Source organism: Pongo abelii, chromosome 5, assembly GCF_028885655.2.
Source record: "Pongo abelii isolate AG06213 chromosome 5, NHGRI_mPonAbe1-v2.0_pri, whole genome shotgun sequence".
NCBI classification, from domain to species: domain Eukaryota; kingdom Metazoa; phylum Chordata; class Mammalia; order Primates; family Hominidae; genus Pongo; species Pongo abelii.
In genome coordinates, this window is record NC_071990.2 from 114,728,055 (window position 1) to 114,745,918 (window position 17,864).

A 17,864-nucleotide genomic window follows, 5' to 3' on the forward strand; every position below is an offset into this window, starting at 1 on the left:
CAATGTTCATCAAGGATATTGGTCTAAAATTCTCTTTTTTTGTTGTGTCTCTGCCAGGCTTTGGTATCAGGATGATGCTGGCCTCATAAAATGAGTTAGGGAGGATTCCCTCTTTTTCTATTGATTGGAATAGTTTCAGAAGGAATGGTACCAGCTCCTCCTTGTACCTCTGGTAGAATTCGGCTGTGAACCCATCTGGTCCTGGACTTTTTTTGGTTGGTAAGCTATTGATTATTGCCACAATTTCAGCTCCTGTTATTGGTCTATTCAGAGATTCGACTTCTTCCTGGTTTAGTCTTGGGAGGGTGTATGTGTTGAGGAATTTATCCATTTCTTCCAGATTTTCTAGTTTATTTGCGTAGAGGTGTTTGTAATATTCTCTGATGGTAGTTTGTATTTCTGTGGGATCGGTGGTGATATCCCCTTTATCATTTTTTATTGCATCTATTTGATTCTTCTCTCTTTTTTTCTTTATTAATCTTGCTAGCGGTCTATCAATTTTGTTGATCCTTTCAAAAAACCAGCTCCTGGATTCATTTATTTTTTGAAGGGTTTTTTGTGTCTCTATTTCCTTCAGTTCTGCTCTGATTTTAGTTATCTCTTGCCTTCTGCTAGCTTTTGAATGTGTTTGCTCTTACTTTTCTAGTTCTTTTAATTGTGATGTTAGGGTGTCAATTTTGGATCTTTCCTGCTTTCTCTTGTGGGCATTTAGTGCTATAAATTTCCCTCTACACACTGCTTTGAATGCATCCCAGAGATTCTGGTATGTTGTGTCTTGGTTCTCATTGGTTTCAAAGAACATCTTTATTTCTGCCTTCATTTCGTTATGTACCCAGTAGTCATTCAGGAGCAGGTTGTTCAGTTTCCATGTAGTTGAGCGGTTTTGAGTGAGATTCTTAATCCTGAGTTCTAGCTTGATTGCACTGTGATCTGAGAGACAGTTTGTTACAATTTCTGTTCTTTTACATTTATTGAGGAGAGCTTTACTTCCAAGTATATGGTCAATTTTGGAATAGGTGTGGTGTGGTGCTGAAAAAAATGTATATTCTGTTGATTTGGGGTGGAGAGTTCTGTAGATGTCTATTAGGTCCGCTTGATGCAGAGCTGAGTTCAATTCCTGGGTATCCTTGTTGACTTTCTGTCTCGTTGATCTGTCTAATGTTGATAGTGGGGTGTTAAAGTCTCCCATTATTAATGTGTGGGAGTCTAAGTCTCTTTGTAGGTCACTCAGGACTTGCTTTATGAATCTGGGTGCTCCTGTATTGGGTGCATATATATTTAGGATAGTTAGCTCTTCTTGTTGAATTAATCCCTTTACCATTATGTAATGGCCTTCTTTGTCTCTTTTGATCTTTGTTGGTTTAAAGTCTGTTTTATCAGAGACTAGGATTGCAACCCCTGCCTTTTTTTGTTTTCCATTTGCTTGGTAGATCTTCCTCCATCCTTTTATTTTGAGCCTATGTGTGTCTCTGCACGTGAGATGGGTTTCCTGAATACAGCACACTGATGGGTCTTGAGTCTTTATCCAGTTTGCCAGTCTGTGTCTTTTAATTGGAGCATTTAGTCCATTTACATTTAAAGTTAATATTGTTATATGTGAATTTGATCCTGTCAATATGATGTTAGCTGGATATTTTGCTCATTAGTTGATGCAGTCTCTTCCTAGTCTCGATGTTCTTTACATTTCGGTATGATTTTGCAGTGGCTGGTACCGGTTCTGCCTTTCCATGTTTAGCACTTCCTTCAGGAGCTCTTTTAGGGCAGGCCTGGTGGTGACAAAATCTCTCAGCATTTGCTTGTCTTAAAAAATTAAAAATAAAATATACTATACTTATGTCTCTATAACCACCTAAAATATTTCATGTTGATACCTTGCTTAGTGAAATCATTATGGAGAAGACAGCTGCAACAACAACAACAAAAAAACAGCTATTGCTACTCCGTCGTGCCACATATGGGGCACATACACAAGTACATAATACAAATGAAGAATGAATACATGAATGAATGAAAGTTGGATGGTTGCTTTAATGAAGCAGTTTTGGTAACAATGATGATAAGAGTAGTCACTTACTGGCATACTGGCATTTTTTTTTTTTTTTTTTAGCTCATTACTAAGCATCACAGTAACCCAAGAAGGTAGGTTTTAACACATATCTCCATCATTTTAATGGTCTCTGGGAAATTAAAGAACCTGCCAACTTTTGGAGCCAGAATTCAAATCCAGATGTAACTGAATCCGAAAGCCTATAGCTGTTTCCACCATAACACTGCCTTTCAAATATTGCTGATATATTGAAATGGAGCTTTGTTTAAAGGACATATCCCCACCTGCAGTAAAGGGAATCACATAAAGACAAGACGCCTTCAGAGGTCTGTGCTGCACATCCAGTCACTGAGTGCCCTGGTGTTACAGTACAGCTGCTACCATCCATTTGTGTGGTGGCTGTTTCATACTGGTACTGTCAGGGCCATTGAAATCACAGAAACATTCACTCAGAGGAAAATAAGAATGGATTTTCTTTTCTTTTTGAGAAAGCTTTTTACACTAATCCACTTAATCCCATGGTTGATTTGCCATTGAAATCTGAAGCAGAGCATCTTTTATAGGGAATTTCCTAACTTTGAAAAAAAAATTTAAATTAGCCAATAAGATCTCATCTCTTCTTTAACTTTCGAAAGAGAAAAAAGTGTGTGTGAGTTGAAGGGGGAGGGGTGAAAGTAGGAGCAGATGGATCCTTTCAGCAAAATGAATATTATTTTACCTCTGAGGAAAAACTACATGTTCTACAAAAACAAAGAAAAATATGAAAATTTGATTACTTCTAATAACTAATTTATTTTTTAGTAGGATTTTAGACACATGTCATTATACGTTTATTCAAACCCATAGAATGTACAACAGCAAGTAGGAACCCTACTCTGTGGACTTTGGATAATGATGATATGACAATGTAGGTTCATAGATTGTAACAAATACAGCACTGCTCTGAGCAGGATGTTGATAACCAGGAGGCTATGCATGTGTGGGGACAGGGGTGTGTAGGAACTTCAGATTTTCTGCTCAATTTTGCATGAATCTTAAACTACCCTGATGAAAAAAAAAAGGAGAACTGGCATGACATAAATAAGTATACTTTCTTAATTTGATAAAGAAGTAAAAGATGTTTTTCTTATTCCAGTGGAATAAACAAAAATAGATATATACAGTAATATACAACTTAATGAATATTTTCTGAAAAATGCATCATTAGATTTTAATCTAATGATCATAAACTTTAGATCATTAAATTTTCATTTAAAACATTAAAATTTTTTCATTGCATGAACATCGTAGAGGGTACACAAACGTAGCTGGTATAACCAACTACACATCTAGCTAAGCTCTATGGTCACTTTCTTGCTCCTAGGTTATAAACCTCTACAGCATGTTACTGTACTCAATACTGTAGACAATTATAACACAATGGTAAGTACTTATGTGTCAAAATATGTCTAGACATAGAAGAGTACAGCAAAATATGACATAAAAGATTAAAAATGCTACACCTGTCTAGGGCACTTACCATGAATCCAGCTTGCAGTACTGGAAGTTGCTCTAGGCGAGTCAGTGAGTGAGTGGCAAGTGAATGTGAAGGCCTCTTGGACATTACTGTACACAACTGCAGTCTTTATAAACACTGTACACTTAGGCTACATTAAATTTTTTTTTAGTATTTTTTCTCTTTTCAATAGTAAATTCATGTCATCTATCTTACTGTAACATTACTTTACAAGCATTTTAATATTTTAACTTTTTGACTTTTTTGGATAACACTTAGCTTAAACACAAACACATTGTACAGCTGTACAAAAATATTTTCTTTCTTTATATACTTATTCTATAAGCTGTTTTCTATTTTTAGATTTATTTACTGATTTATTTACTTCTACTTTTTAAACTTTTTTTCTTAAAAACTAAGGCACAAACACACATATTAGCTTAGGCCTATATAGGGTGAAAATCATCGATAACTGATATCACTGTCTTCCACCTTCACATCTTGTCCCACTGGAAGGTCTTCAGGGGTAATAACACGCATAGGGCTGTCATCTTCCATGACAACAATGCTTTCTTCTGGAATACCCTCTTCTGAAGGGCCTGCCCGAGGCTGTTTCATAGTTAAATTTTTTTTTTAAATAAATAGAAGGAGTACACACTAAAATACTGATAAAACATATTGCAGGGTAAACACATAAACCAGTAACATAGTTGTTTATTATCATTATCAAGTATTATATACTACACATATGTGCTATAATTTTTTTTTTCTTTAACTTTGTAAATTTTTTTTATTTTTAACTTTTGTGGGTACATATTACATCTATATACTTATGGGGTACATGAGATATTTTGGTATGGGCATGCAATGCATAATAATCACATCCTAGAAAATGCTGTCCACCCACAGATAAATGGATAAATAAAATGTGGTATTTATAAACAATGGAGTATTATTCAGCCATAACAAATAATGAGATCTTTTCATTTGCAGCAACATGGATGGAATTGGAGGTCCTGATGTTAAGTAATATAAGACTGGCACAGAAAGACAAACATCGCACATTCTCACTTGTTTATGGGATCTAAAAATCAAAACAACTGAACTCAGGGAAATAGAAAGTAGAAGGATGGTTACAATAGGCTGGGAATGGCAGTGGGGGTACAGGGCGGAGAAGGTGGGATGGTTACTGGGTACAAAAAAAATGTGCTATAATTTTGTACAACTGACAATGCGGTAGGTTTGCTTACAGCAGCATCACCACAAACATGTGAGTAATGTGTTCTGCTAAGATGTTACAATGGCCATGATGTCACTAGGTGATTGGAATCATTCATCTCCATTATAATCTTATAGGACCACCATCCTATATGCAGTCCATTGTTGGCCAAAATGTCATTATGGAGTGCATGACTGCATATACAAAAATCTATGGACTTGAAATTTACATTATTTATATGAGAAACAATCTCATTCCCATAGATTTCTGCCTTAGGTTCTCTCCGGTCCTGAAAAACATCACAACTTCCCATGACTGGGCTCAGCCCAATGCAGCATCAGCATCTCCTGGGAACTTGGTAGAAATGCAAATTCTCAAGCACTATCTGGTCCCACAAGAAACTCTGGGACTAGGGCCTGGCAATCTGTGTGTTAATAAGCATTCTGGGTAATTCCAATGCATGCCAAAATCTGAGGACCATTGTTTAAAAGTAAAACACTACTGCATTCTCTTGCCAAATCTTCCTTACCCTTAGAGTTGAGAGGGACTGTAGAAAGCCAGCTCTCTCATTTCACAAGCATGGAACCAAAGTTCACAAATCTCAGAGTTCAATCATCTGTAGAAATGGAAAAACAATACCTACTTCACAAGACTGCTATGACATTAACTAGTGAGTTCATATAAAGTACTGAGAGCCTGGCATACAGACGCCCAAGAAGTGCCAGCTATTATCATTATCATTGTCACCAAGGTATTTATTGCTACCATTATAATAACCTAGCTTTTTGAAATGCTTCAAGAATATAATTCATAAACTACTTCGGGACAACTTAACTTTGATTTTGTTAACTGCTCTTAAAGTCTTTCTTGTGGGAAAGTATTTGTACTTCTCACATTGATATTTACCACACTCAGGTTCTCACTGACTAGCACAATAGGGCCACTAATAATGACATCTTCTCAGCAGGTGTGGAGCATGAGACTGATATTGATGCACCAGCCTCCCTGGACGAGATGCTGAGAGCGGGTGAATAATGGTAGACCTCGTAAACAGGCCCTGAATTATTGGAGAACGGAGAAGTGGATGACAAACAAGCTAAGGAAAATGTTGTAAAGACACTGAAGAAATAAACTGTGTAGAAAAACAAATTTAAGTGTGTGGGCTAGCTGTGGACACCCAAACAGAATGCTTTCTACAGCTGAAGGAATAATGAAGAAATGAAGGAATGCCAATCGGGGATGAAAGAATGCATGGCAGAGATTGAAGATGGTCCCTTAACTTCAGTACCTTTAAAAAGTGGGGACATTTAGTGATTTGTTTTAGTCAATGCCAAAACAGCCTTATCAAAATGGTCTCATCAAAACGGCCATGACAAAACAGTATGGACCCAAGTAGGACAGAGTAAGGAAAAGCTTAACCTAGAACAGCCACAATGTCCAGTGCAGTTGCCTGGACCCAAGGTCTAGATCAGATTGATATAGCCATTTCTGTGCTAAATGCTCTTCCCAAGGTTTCCCTGCCTTTCCAGTAGACCTATGCTCTCATGATCCTTATCGAAATTAATGTAGTTTATAGAATAATAATGGATAACACGTGTGTATTTTGCTCTGAACCCGGCACTGTCCTCAGAGCTTTAAAGATAGTAACTGACTTAATATTGATAATAGCCTTATAAGAGATAGATATTACTATTAGAGGAAACTGAGGCACAAAGAAGAAAATAACTCCGAAGATAACAGAGCTGATAAGGGCTAGAACTGAGATTCAAGTGCAGGCAGTTTGGCCTCAGAGCCCAAGATCTTGTTCACTGAGCTTTGCTGAGTGAATGTTGTTCCATCATATATGTGCTATTTCTATTCTGCACTTTATGAACCCCAAAGTGAAGTAAATGAAATAGCCCATTCCTTTGATTTATTTTTTTAAAAGAAAAAAAAATTATCACACAAGGTGTTTTGTGTGTAGTAAACTCTATTAAACGTTTGAGATGATGGATAGAGCAAGTCTGCCTTATGGCAATTAAAACAACTCAAAATTATGTGCCTAAAATACTCTCCTTTTTTTCTGTCTTCACCTTCCAGATTGAACCTGGGGCCTATTTTTTCACACCCTTATAGTCCATTTAACTTTGTTCATAAAGAAAGAAAAGACCAGTTTGTTCCCTAGAATAATTCTGGCACTAACCACCACGAAAGCCATTGTATTTAACCTTGTCACCCAGGCATTCAGAAATTGGAGAAAGCCAATTATAAGAAAAAATTCGCTAAAGGGCTAAGAAGCTTGAATTATACTTACAATAGGCTCTAACACATACCTGGCTGTATCTTAATGCAATATGAAAAGGACTGTTGTTTTTCACAATTTCTTTTTTATTTTTGATTATGCACACGTCAAGGAACAACAGTGTCAGCAGTAGCAGCACTCAGATACACGGGCCTGAGTAGACGCTGGAATGTCTCTTAGAGCATCCTTGGTGCAGGCAGAGAGCATCTTGCTAAAGTATGTTTTGTAAAAGAAACTTGAGCACCCCAGTCGGGGACAGCTTCATAATCACGTGATCTATGCAATTGCACAGGGTCCTGGCCTCAGAGGGGCCCCACCGTTGGCTTTATGCTCTGCTGTCCTTGTCTTGGAATTCTCAATAATCTTTGAATAAGAAGACTTGTATTTTCAGCTTGCATTGAGCCCCGAAAATTATGCGGTCTGTGCTGGCCCCAGTGTCTGCCTTATACCTTTTTTCTGCTAGCCAGCATAATACCTTCTAAACGGACAAGAAGGTGAGACAAAACTTTCAGAAGATGTTAAGCTAAACAGCGTCTCAACTTGATCACAGACTAACTAGAATTTGACTTTGAACAGCATCAGGTACCTTGGCGCTATATCCTCCAAGTATGGCCTGCATATTGCATGCCCATCTGCAAATTGTTACACATTTTCAGGGAGATAAATACAGAAACTTAGAGTGAGTGTTTAGAAACATTTTAACAAGAGATATCATCACAACATCAAAACACATGATCATCTTTCTAGTCATTCATTTTTACTGAATTGTATAAAAATATGAGTCCATGACAGATGGGGAGAGGGTGGGCATGTTGAGGTCCTTGCCACAGATCTTTTGAAAAGCACTGCCCAATTCCCAACTAAAAGTAAGAAACAGGTCGAGTACAAGATACCTGAAGACAGAGACTCTAAATGAAATATCAGAGAAAGATGTTGCACTCAGGAGTATGGGGTTCTGAGTTATGAGACATCCTATAGAGATTTTCAAAATAAGCAAAACATCTAAAACATTTTAGAAACTCTCTCTTGCCTAACAGTTACCACAGAAAACATACTTTCTTGGAAAATCTTCTTGATAATCTTAAATTAAAATTACACTCTTTGAATTCAATCGTAGGTCAACAGTAGTTTTATATTTCTTGCCATTTTCTGTGCAGAATTACACATTAGCAAATGGTATGCCATTCCAGACCTGGCTTTTCCACACTTCCTGGGAGCCTAACTATACTCAGAGATTGTTTACTACCATGATGGGCTGATCCTGGTTAAAGACTGCACACTTTGTCTTCTCTGGAACTTAATCAATTTTATAGATTACATTTGCTTTCCCTCTCAGTGGAATATGGCTCTTAGCTTACATTTAACATAAGTTATGTATATTGAGATCTAGATGTTTGCCTACATTCAAACTGGGATGCCAATACTGTTTACCTTCTCTTCCTCTTCTGGGCTTTTTAAGTCATTTTTAAGTCTATGGGGTTTTTTTTGTTTTGTTTTTTTCTACCCAGCAGATACGAAGAGGCAGGGTAATAACTAGGGCTTATCAAATTGTTGCTATTGAATTACAATAGCAAAACTAGCAAAATACTATCTGCTTACACCAAGGATCACTCCATGAAACAATCCCACAAAACCTATTCTTGCGGATACTAGGAGGTAGTTGTTGGGTTTGTTCATATCATCACACCCTCAGGAGAAATTCCTATCTGTCCTTATTACAAGCAATAGTTAAGTTTTCCCTACCCAATTAGTCTCTTTCTATGTCATAGATGCTGTAAATTGTGGAAGTGATCAAGTGGCTTTCTCTTTCTTTTTGGCTGGTAAGACACCAATTAGTACAAATCTATAGTCCCTTTGCACAAACACCATAGGCTTTTATGGAAAGTTTTTATATTCATTGTGTTCTTAACGCCATGTCATATTCCTCTCCAGCTTGTCTTCTCTTTCTTTGCCTACTTATAATTTACATTATATCTTATTGTAAAATATCTCGGTTGGCATTGAAAGAGACTGTCAGGTAAAGAGAGAAAGGAGAAAGCAGAAATGTGACACCGATCAGGGGAAAAGGGAGAATAGGAAAGAAGGAAGGAAAGGAGGGAGGGAGAAAATAAGAAAGGGAAAGAGTAAGAAAAGGAAGGGAAAAGGCCCTAAGCTTGTGATAAGAAGCTAAAATGAAAGTCTCCAGAATTCAAATAGTGAGGTGTCCGTATAAAAGAAAGTATAAATTATTATAGGCTGGATTTAATATAAAAATCATTTCAAAGCTAAATTCTGAGACCTGCTCTCCAACTGCACTGTTTACTGTCTATTGCTATTAAACTATATCCAAGTATAACAGATGGAGTGAAATTTTCTCTGTTGTCTCAAAAGCTTGGCTAAGGCCTCAAATCTAAGGGCTAAATTTGACTATTATTCCCCTCCCCTTTCAAAAAAATGTTCTTGCTACATCCCTACAGGACTTACTAAGAGGTTGCCAAACTGGATCTTTGACTACCAAGTCCATCAGCCAACACCAATCTGGAGCAGCTGAAAATGCAATGGAGGAGAGTTTTCTTGAAAGACGCTAGGAAGAGTAGAGGGCACATTAGTGTTTTCTCTCACTTTTTCCATGTGGTGCTTCTCTTACACGCACTGATATGGTTTCAATCTGTGCCCCCACCAAATCTCATGTCATAATTCCCAGTGTTGGAGGCCTGGTGGGAGGTGATTGGAGCATAGTTTAATGCTCTTCCTCTTGGTGCTATTGTCACATTAGTGAGTTCTCCTGACATCTGGGTGTGTGGCATCTTCCCCCGGTCCCTTCCTCCTGTTCTGGCCATAAGAAGTGCCAGCTTCCCCTTCGCCCTCTGCCATGATTGTAAGTTTCCTGAGGCCCACCCCTAGAAACAGAGCAGATGCCACCATCATGCTTCCTGTGCAGCTTGTGGAACCGTGAGCCAATTAAGCCTCTTTTCTTTAAAAGTTACCCAGTCTCAGGTATTTCTTTACAGCAGTGCAAGAACAGACTAATACACACACACACACACACACACACACACACCGCAAACCAAGACAAGAAGGCTCAGAGGGAAGCTCTCATAGAGATGAGGGTTACTTTCTAGAAGAGGAGATTGGTATCTCAGCCCCCAGTTGGATATTGGCTAAGGTTTGAATATTGGGTAACCTGCCCTTTTAAAGAAGTCTTGGAGGCTGGGCGTGGTGGCTCATGCCTGTAATCCCAGTAATCCCAGTACTTGGGAGGCCAAGGTGGGAGGATCACTTGAAGTCAAGAGTTTGAGATGAGCCTGGACAACACAGCAAGATTACCATCTCTTAAAAAAAAAAAAAAAGATAAAAGAAGCCTTGGGAGAGCATAACATGTTGGCATGTGTCTCCATGGGTTGCAACTATACATGAAGATAGACACTGATGGCTGCCTTGCCTCAGAGAAGTCTGAGGGTGGGACACTGGCTACAAGCAGCTACAGCACAGGGTGAGGAGAGAGAGCAGCAGTGGAGGTGACAAACTCTTCCACAGCTTTCCTTCAGACCAAGCAGAAACTGCAGAAGGTAGCTAGGCTCTAGCCATCTTGAAGGGATCCCATTGGAGAGGGTTTCCCACCAGTTGGAGGAAACCCCAAAGGTAGATCTCTGTTACAGGAAAGGAGGAAGTTTCAGAGAGGTGAACAAGAGGAAGCTTCGCCTGTGTGAGGGAGTTGCAGTGAGGATGCCTTCAGAGAGGCCTCTCCAGAGAACCCATACACGCACCCGGCAAAAGAGCAAGCAGTGAGCATCTACCACAGAGAGGGTGCACGCAGCCTGACCAGTCAGTTCACAGCAGGTGGGCAGGACGCCCATGCTCCTTTTCCTTTGATGTCTGAAGGGCATAAGCCAAGCCTGGTTCAGGCCTCACCTAGGGAGCAGGGTTGTGCCTTTGAATTCAGTGATGGTTTCATTTTTTAATTTTAATTAAACATTTTCATAGCTGAAAAAAAAAAAACCTGTTCTAATACTAAAAGTAACCACAAAAGCAATGAGATCTTTGGGTCCTGGGAAGGGATATCTAACAGATGGTGGGGAAAATAATGGTTTTTCCTGATTTGTACCCTCTCTGGTCCAGCCGATTCAATAAATCTTTTATATAACTTTAAGAATTTTTATTCCAAATGGAAAACAAAACAAAACACCTTTCCCCCTCCAGAAAAAAAAAAAAAGAAGCCTGAGATACATAGTAATAGAAAGTACTGGCTGGGCACAGGGGCTCATGCCTATAATCCCAATGTTTTGGAAGGCTGAGGGAGGAGGACCACTTGAGCCCAGGAGTTCAAGACCAGCCTGCGCAACATAGAAAGACCCTATCTCTACAAACATGTAAAAGAAATTAGCCAGGCATGGTGGTGCACACCTGCAGTCTCAACTAGTCAGGGGGCTGAGAAAGGTGGATGGCTTGAGCCCAGGAGTTTGAGGCTGCAATAAGCTATGACTGCACTACTACCCTCCAGCCTGGACAACAGAGCAAAACCTCGTCTCTAAAAAAATAAAAATAAGGTATCCTCATTTGTTTCAGAACACTTACAAGATGTTTTAATTAAAAATTAAATTGATAATATCATCTCACACCTTAATTTTTCCCTTTCTCAGATAATAATTGACCTTCCCTCTTATACCCTCTTTCTTCCTCTTTTCCAGATGCTCTTGTTTTTCAACTTCCATTTTACTAATTTGTTTAATCAGAGTAAAAGAAAAAAGTGGGGTGAGGGGGCAAATAACAGAGGCAGGAATATGTAAGCTTCAGAAAAAAATAGTATAATTTCTAAATTCTTAGAGTATGGCTGCTACAGTAACCCACCCGTGGAAACATTTTCATGCAATGATGAACTTGTTTGATTTCTATATCTTGTGCCTTGCTTGAAGGAAGGCATTCCCTGAGAACAGAAGATCTATATGTCATCTATCCACAGTGACTTAGAGTACATCACTTTCGAGAATACAGCTTCAAGACATCAGCTCTCGCCAAGCTTCTTTCTCAATACAGCCTCATTTTCTTGCTGCAACCAACAGTGCCAAACATTTTGCCAATTTTATACAAAATTCTCCACTAAGAAATCCTAACTCATTTGCAAATTGCTTTCATAACTATCCTCTAAATTGGACCTTTGAATTTCTCTCCACAAAGTCAAGTTTTCGTGATGAACATAGCTTATTTTCTTTCCCAATGACTCCTCCAAAAATCTCTGCACGCAGGCTATTTTAGTTCAGTTGAAACAGGTGGCTGGAGTCAGAAAAACTGTGCCTAAGTCTCTAGTCCATTGAAACACATTTCCTCCCTGGCAGCAGCTGCCCTTCTGAGCATATTTAAACTGTGAATCCTTCCCACATATGATACAATTAATCAAAGTGACTGCTTTTACATAAATGCATGTAAAACCTAGAATACACAAGTAAAATTAGACAACAATTGGTCAGTAAATCAATTTTGGTAGACTGTAGGTGAGCCTAATTGGTGAAGATCTTTGAACCTAAAAATTGTTCCAGAAATAGTTTCATACACATTTTCTGACACTTTTCTAGTTACATTTGCTATGTCACAAATTGTCACAAAACTTAGTACGTTTAAACAACTGTTTTATCTTGTGCACTATTGTGTGCAATGGAAATGGAGGGAGGGCTTGGCTGGGTAGCTCTCACTTGGGGTCTCTCAGGAGGGCATAGTGAGAGTGGGGTGTAGCTGGGACTCAGCTGAAGGCGCTCCTGCGCTGGTCATCCAAGATGGCTTCCTCCTAGGGCTTGTGGTTGAAGCTGGCTGTTGCTGGGCATTCCGCTGGAGCTGACCACAGCACCTACATGTAGCCTCTCCAGTGTGGAGTTCTCGGTAGAGGCTTACGTGGTGTCTGCTTCCCCCAGAGCAAACATCCCAAGTAAAGCTGGAGGAAGTTGCATGGCCTTTTTTGAACTAGCCTCAAAAGTCACCATTGTTGCTGCCACTGCATTGTTGGTTGCAAGGTAGTTACTAAGGTTAGGCCAGGTTGCACAGGACAGACCCCCAACTTTCCATGGGGGGAATTTCCAAAAATGTGAAGTCATGTTTTAAAACCGCCACATTGTAATTCACTTATTATAATTATAATGAAATTATCTTTCTTCTTCCCTGCACACTAAATCCCCACCCACCCACCCCCCACATACACAAGAGAACCTCTGAAATTACATTACCCTCCAAAAATCCTGACTGAAATGTAAAGGTTTTGTTTGTTTGTTTGTTTGTTTTGAGACGGAGTCTCGCTCTGTAGCCCAGGCTGGAGTGCAGTGGAGCGATCTCCGCTCACTGCAAGCTCCACCTCCCGAGTTCACGCCATTCTCCCGCCTCAGCCTCCCGAGTAGCTGGGACTACAGGCGCCCACCACCACGCCTAGCTAATTTTTTTTGTATTTTTCGTAGAGACGGGGTTTCACCGTGTTAGCTAGGATGGTCTCGATCTCCTGACCCCGTGATCCGCCCGCCTCGGCCTCCCAAAGTGCTGGGATTCCAGGCGTGAGCCACCGTGCCCAGCCCTGAAGTGCAAAGTTTTTGAAAGTACAAGATTTAGTTGTTTGGTTTAAAGCAAACATTTTCAGTTCTCAGGGAAAGAAGTCCAAGGGTATTTTGGCTATTTTCACCTGGATAGTACGGAGGGAATTTAAAAATTTTTTATTGGCTTTAACATTGTTTCACAGAGACTGAGAAGTCTCTATGCATAATTCAACTAATAAATTTGATTCTAAGCCAAGGTTTGATTAGCATTTTGACACCACCCATCAAACAAATTTTTCAAAGAGCGTTCCATTCTATTAATTACAAAATAATGAAATCTTTTGGCTCCTGACCATCCAAAGGTTATTTCAGGGCATCCCTTCCCTTTTGTGATGTGTAAGGTACTCAAATGTCATTGTGAGTGGAGGACTGAGAGGAGATGGAAGCTAATCAGAGCTTTTTTTCCCAGGCAGACCAGGCACTTGAGTATACTGAGGATTTTCAGTAAGGTGAATACATGGTCTTTTCAGTGAAACTTGTAAGTGTGGGGACATTGATAACGTTTACTTCCATCAAGAAGAAACTCCATACCGCCTTTGCTGCCTCTCTTATCCTTTATGTGGTTCAAATATGAAAATATTGTAAACTTATTCATTTATTTATCTCTCTCTCCTACTAAATCATAAACTTACGTGGTGGCAGAAATTGAGCTTTAGTTATCTTTTCATCTTTGATGGCTGGAACGTAGAAGATGCTTTAAAAACATTGGAATATTTTATTATTTATTTTTCCTTGTAAAGGCAATGTTCTGAAGTCTTTAGAAAGTTATATATATACATTCCTTATTTAAAAGAATGCTGACTACAAGTTTCCAGACTTTCCAATGAATTTGTTAACCTACTGTGTTGGTGCAAAAGTAATTGCTGTTTTTACCATAAAAGTGATGGCGAAAACAGCAATTACTTTTGCATCAATCTAATAGATAAGTGGTTTTCAATCCTGAGGCACATTGAAGGCCCTAAAAAATTCCAACTCCCAATGCCAGGAAACCTAATTTTAATTGGCCTGTAGTGTGGCCCAATCTTTTGTTCTGTTTTGTTTTGTTTTGTAACATCTTACAAAAATGTAGTACACTTGTTAAAACAAAGAAATAAACATTGGTACAAAACCCTTAACAAAACTACAGATGGTTATTCAAGTTTCACCAGTTTTTCCGGGAATGACCTTTTTCTGTTCCAGGGTCTAATCTGCGATCCCACGTTGCATTTAGTTTCTTCTTGTTCTCTCCAATCCGTGACAGCTCTCGTTCTTTCCTTGTCTTTCATGACATTGTACTTTTGAAGAGCTCCTGTCACTTGTTTTGTAGAATGTTCCTTGATTTGGGTTTCTCTAATGTTCTCTTACTATTATATTAAAGTTTCTAATTTTTTGCTAGAATACTACAGAAATGATGTGCCCTTCTTGGTACATTCTATCAGTGGATACCTTATGTCAATATGTCTTATTATTGGTGATACTAATTTTGATGACTTGGTTAAAGTGGTGTCTGCTAGGTTTCTCCACTGCAACAATACTAGTTTCATCTTTGTAATTAATAAATATTTTACAAAAAATACTTTGAGACTATACAAATATCCTTTTCCTCCTCAAACGTTAAAACTGACTTGAGCCTGAATCAGTAGATCTTACATGCAAAAACTCTTACCATAGTGCTCTAATGGTGATTTTCTATTTCCTTCATTTCTTCCATGTTTATTAATTGGAACCTTCTATGAGGGAATACTTTCTCTTCTCTCTCATTTGTTTAATTATTTATGTCAGTATGGACATATGGATCAAATTTTTATAGCTCCAAGGTGATCCTAATTTATTCTCAAGATTGAAAACCACTGCTAAGTGGTCTTTGAACTTAGTTCATGATGTGGTGTCTCTACTCTGTCTGGTAACACAATGGTCTTGTTTTGTTTTTGTTTTTGTTTTTCACTATGTGTTATTTATATTACCTGTTTCTATAGTTAACTAAGTGCATCTCTCCTCTGCCACAGATAAACTTCACCATACCCTAAAATATCATAAGTCAGAACACTTGTACCTCTAAATTTCTGGGTCTAACCCCAAATTCATAACTGTTTACCTAGACTACCTCACATTTACTAAAGTAAGCTTTGATTCCATCATGAACTCAAATCCTATAATACCTGCACCTCAAACATATTGTGCCACCTCCTTTTGATATTCACTAGCCTCTTAGCCAATCAGTTGTGTTGGTTAATAATTTCCATCTTACATTCCCTAGCATCACAAGATATTATGAAATTTGGAGCTTCTTGTATAGAGATAGTTTTGTATCATTACCCTTGTTATCTGTTCTTCACTGCACTGCATTTAGTAGATGTTCTATTCCCTTGCTACTCAAAGTGTGCTACTCAAAGACCAATGTATTAGCATCACCTGGATGCTTGTTAGCAATGCAGACTCTCGGGACCCACCCCAAACCTACTGAATCAAAATAGAAATTAGTGCTTCACGCCAATAATTCACAAGCTTATATATGTATGAATAACCAGGGGATCTTACTGAAATACAGATTTTGATATTAGGTATGGAATTGGGGCTAGATATTGAGGTGATGCTGCTGGTCCCTGACCCACACTTAGAATGCAAAAATCTGGTCCAGTCACTCCCAAAGTGTCATCTGGAATAGCATCTTCAGCATCATCTGAGAAGTTTTAAAAATGTAAATTCTTGGGCTAATTCCCAGAACTACTGGATCAAAAGTTCTGGGAGTGGCGGTCAGTAATCTATATTTTAACAAGCCAATAAGACTGTCAGATGATTATGATGCTTGCTAAATTTGAGAACATTGGTCTAATCCATTGGTCTCATACTTGACTGTACATTAGAATCACCTGGGAAGCATTTTTACAAAACAAAACAAAGAAACCAAAAAAACACTGATGCCTGGTTCTTTTAGTGAGAGATTCTTTAAAGTGAACACAAGCCATGTTCACTTTAAGTGTTGACTATTTACCAAGATAGATCATATTCTAAGCCATAAAACGAATCTTGAGAAATTCAAAAGAATTTACATCATACAAAACATGTTCTCTGCCCACAGTATAATTGAATGAGAAATCACTAACAGAAAACAAATTTGGAAAATTCCCTAATGTTTAGAAACCAAATCCACATATATATAACCCATGAAACAAAAGAGAAACTAGTTTAAAGTAAAGGAAAACAAAGACACAATAGATCAAAATTTGTAAGATTCGAGAAAAGCAGTACTAAAAGGGAAATGTATGGTACTGAACACCTATATTAGAAAAGAAGAAATGCTTCAAATCAAAGTTCCTGGCTTCCATCTGAAAAAAAAAACTAGAAAAAGAAGAATAAATTAAACCTACAAATAGTCGAAAGAAACAAAACAATAAAGATTAGAGCAGAAATCAACAAAATATAAAAGAAGAAAAAAATAGAGAAAAATCAATAAAACCAAAAGCTAATTTATTGAGAACAGAAATCTCTGACTAGATTGATTAGACATTGATAAACCTCACACCAGACTGATCAGGGACAAAAGAGAGAAGACACATCTTACCAAAAAACAGAAATGAGAAAGGTGATATCCCTATGATTTCTACAGATATTATGAGGATGATAAGAAAATATTGTAACCAATTTTACATTAATACATTCAACAAATTCAATGAAATGAACAAATGCCTTGAAAAACACAAACTACCAAAGTTCATTCAAGTAATAAATAACCTGATAGCCTTATATCTATGAAAGAATTTTAATTTGTAGTAAAAAACATCTCTCTTTTCTCACTAAAAAAATTCCAGGCTTATGATTTCACAGGCAAATTCTACCAGACATTCAAGGAAGAAATAATGAAACCGCCTTTGCAAAATTATGACTGAGACAGTGAAACAGATCTAATTTAATTGACTCCATCTTGCTTCTAACCTCCAAGCTGTCCTTGTTCATTCCTGGACATAGGCTGAGCTAACTTTGGGAGAAACTTAGTTTATAGTTTATAGTTTAAAACAAAGATGATAACAGCCTTTTCCCAAAGCAGATCTCCTTCTTGCCTGGGGACTAGATTGCCTTTATAGGACTAACATTAGCCACAAGATTAGAAATTGTGGTTTGGGAGTCAGGCAGCTGGAGGCTACAAGATTCTGACCCTCCCTCAACTGTTCTTAACATTAGTGCTTGAAGTATTTTGCAGATCCTGCACTTGATGGACAAGCTGGCACCACCCAGATGGATTAAATCGCTCGTCTGATATTGTTGCCCCCACCCAGAAACTGACTCAGTGCAAGACA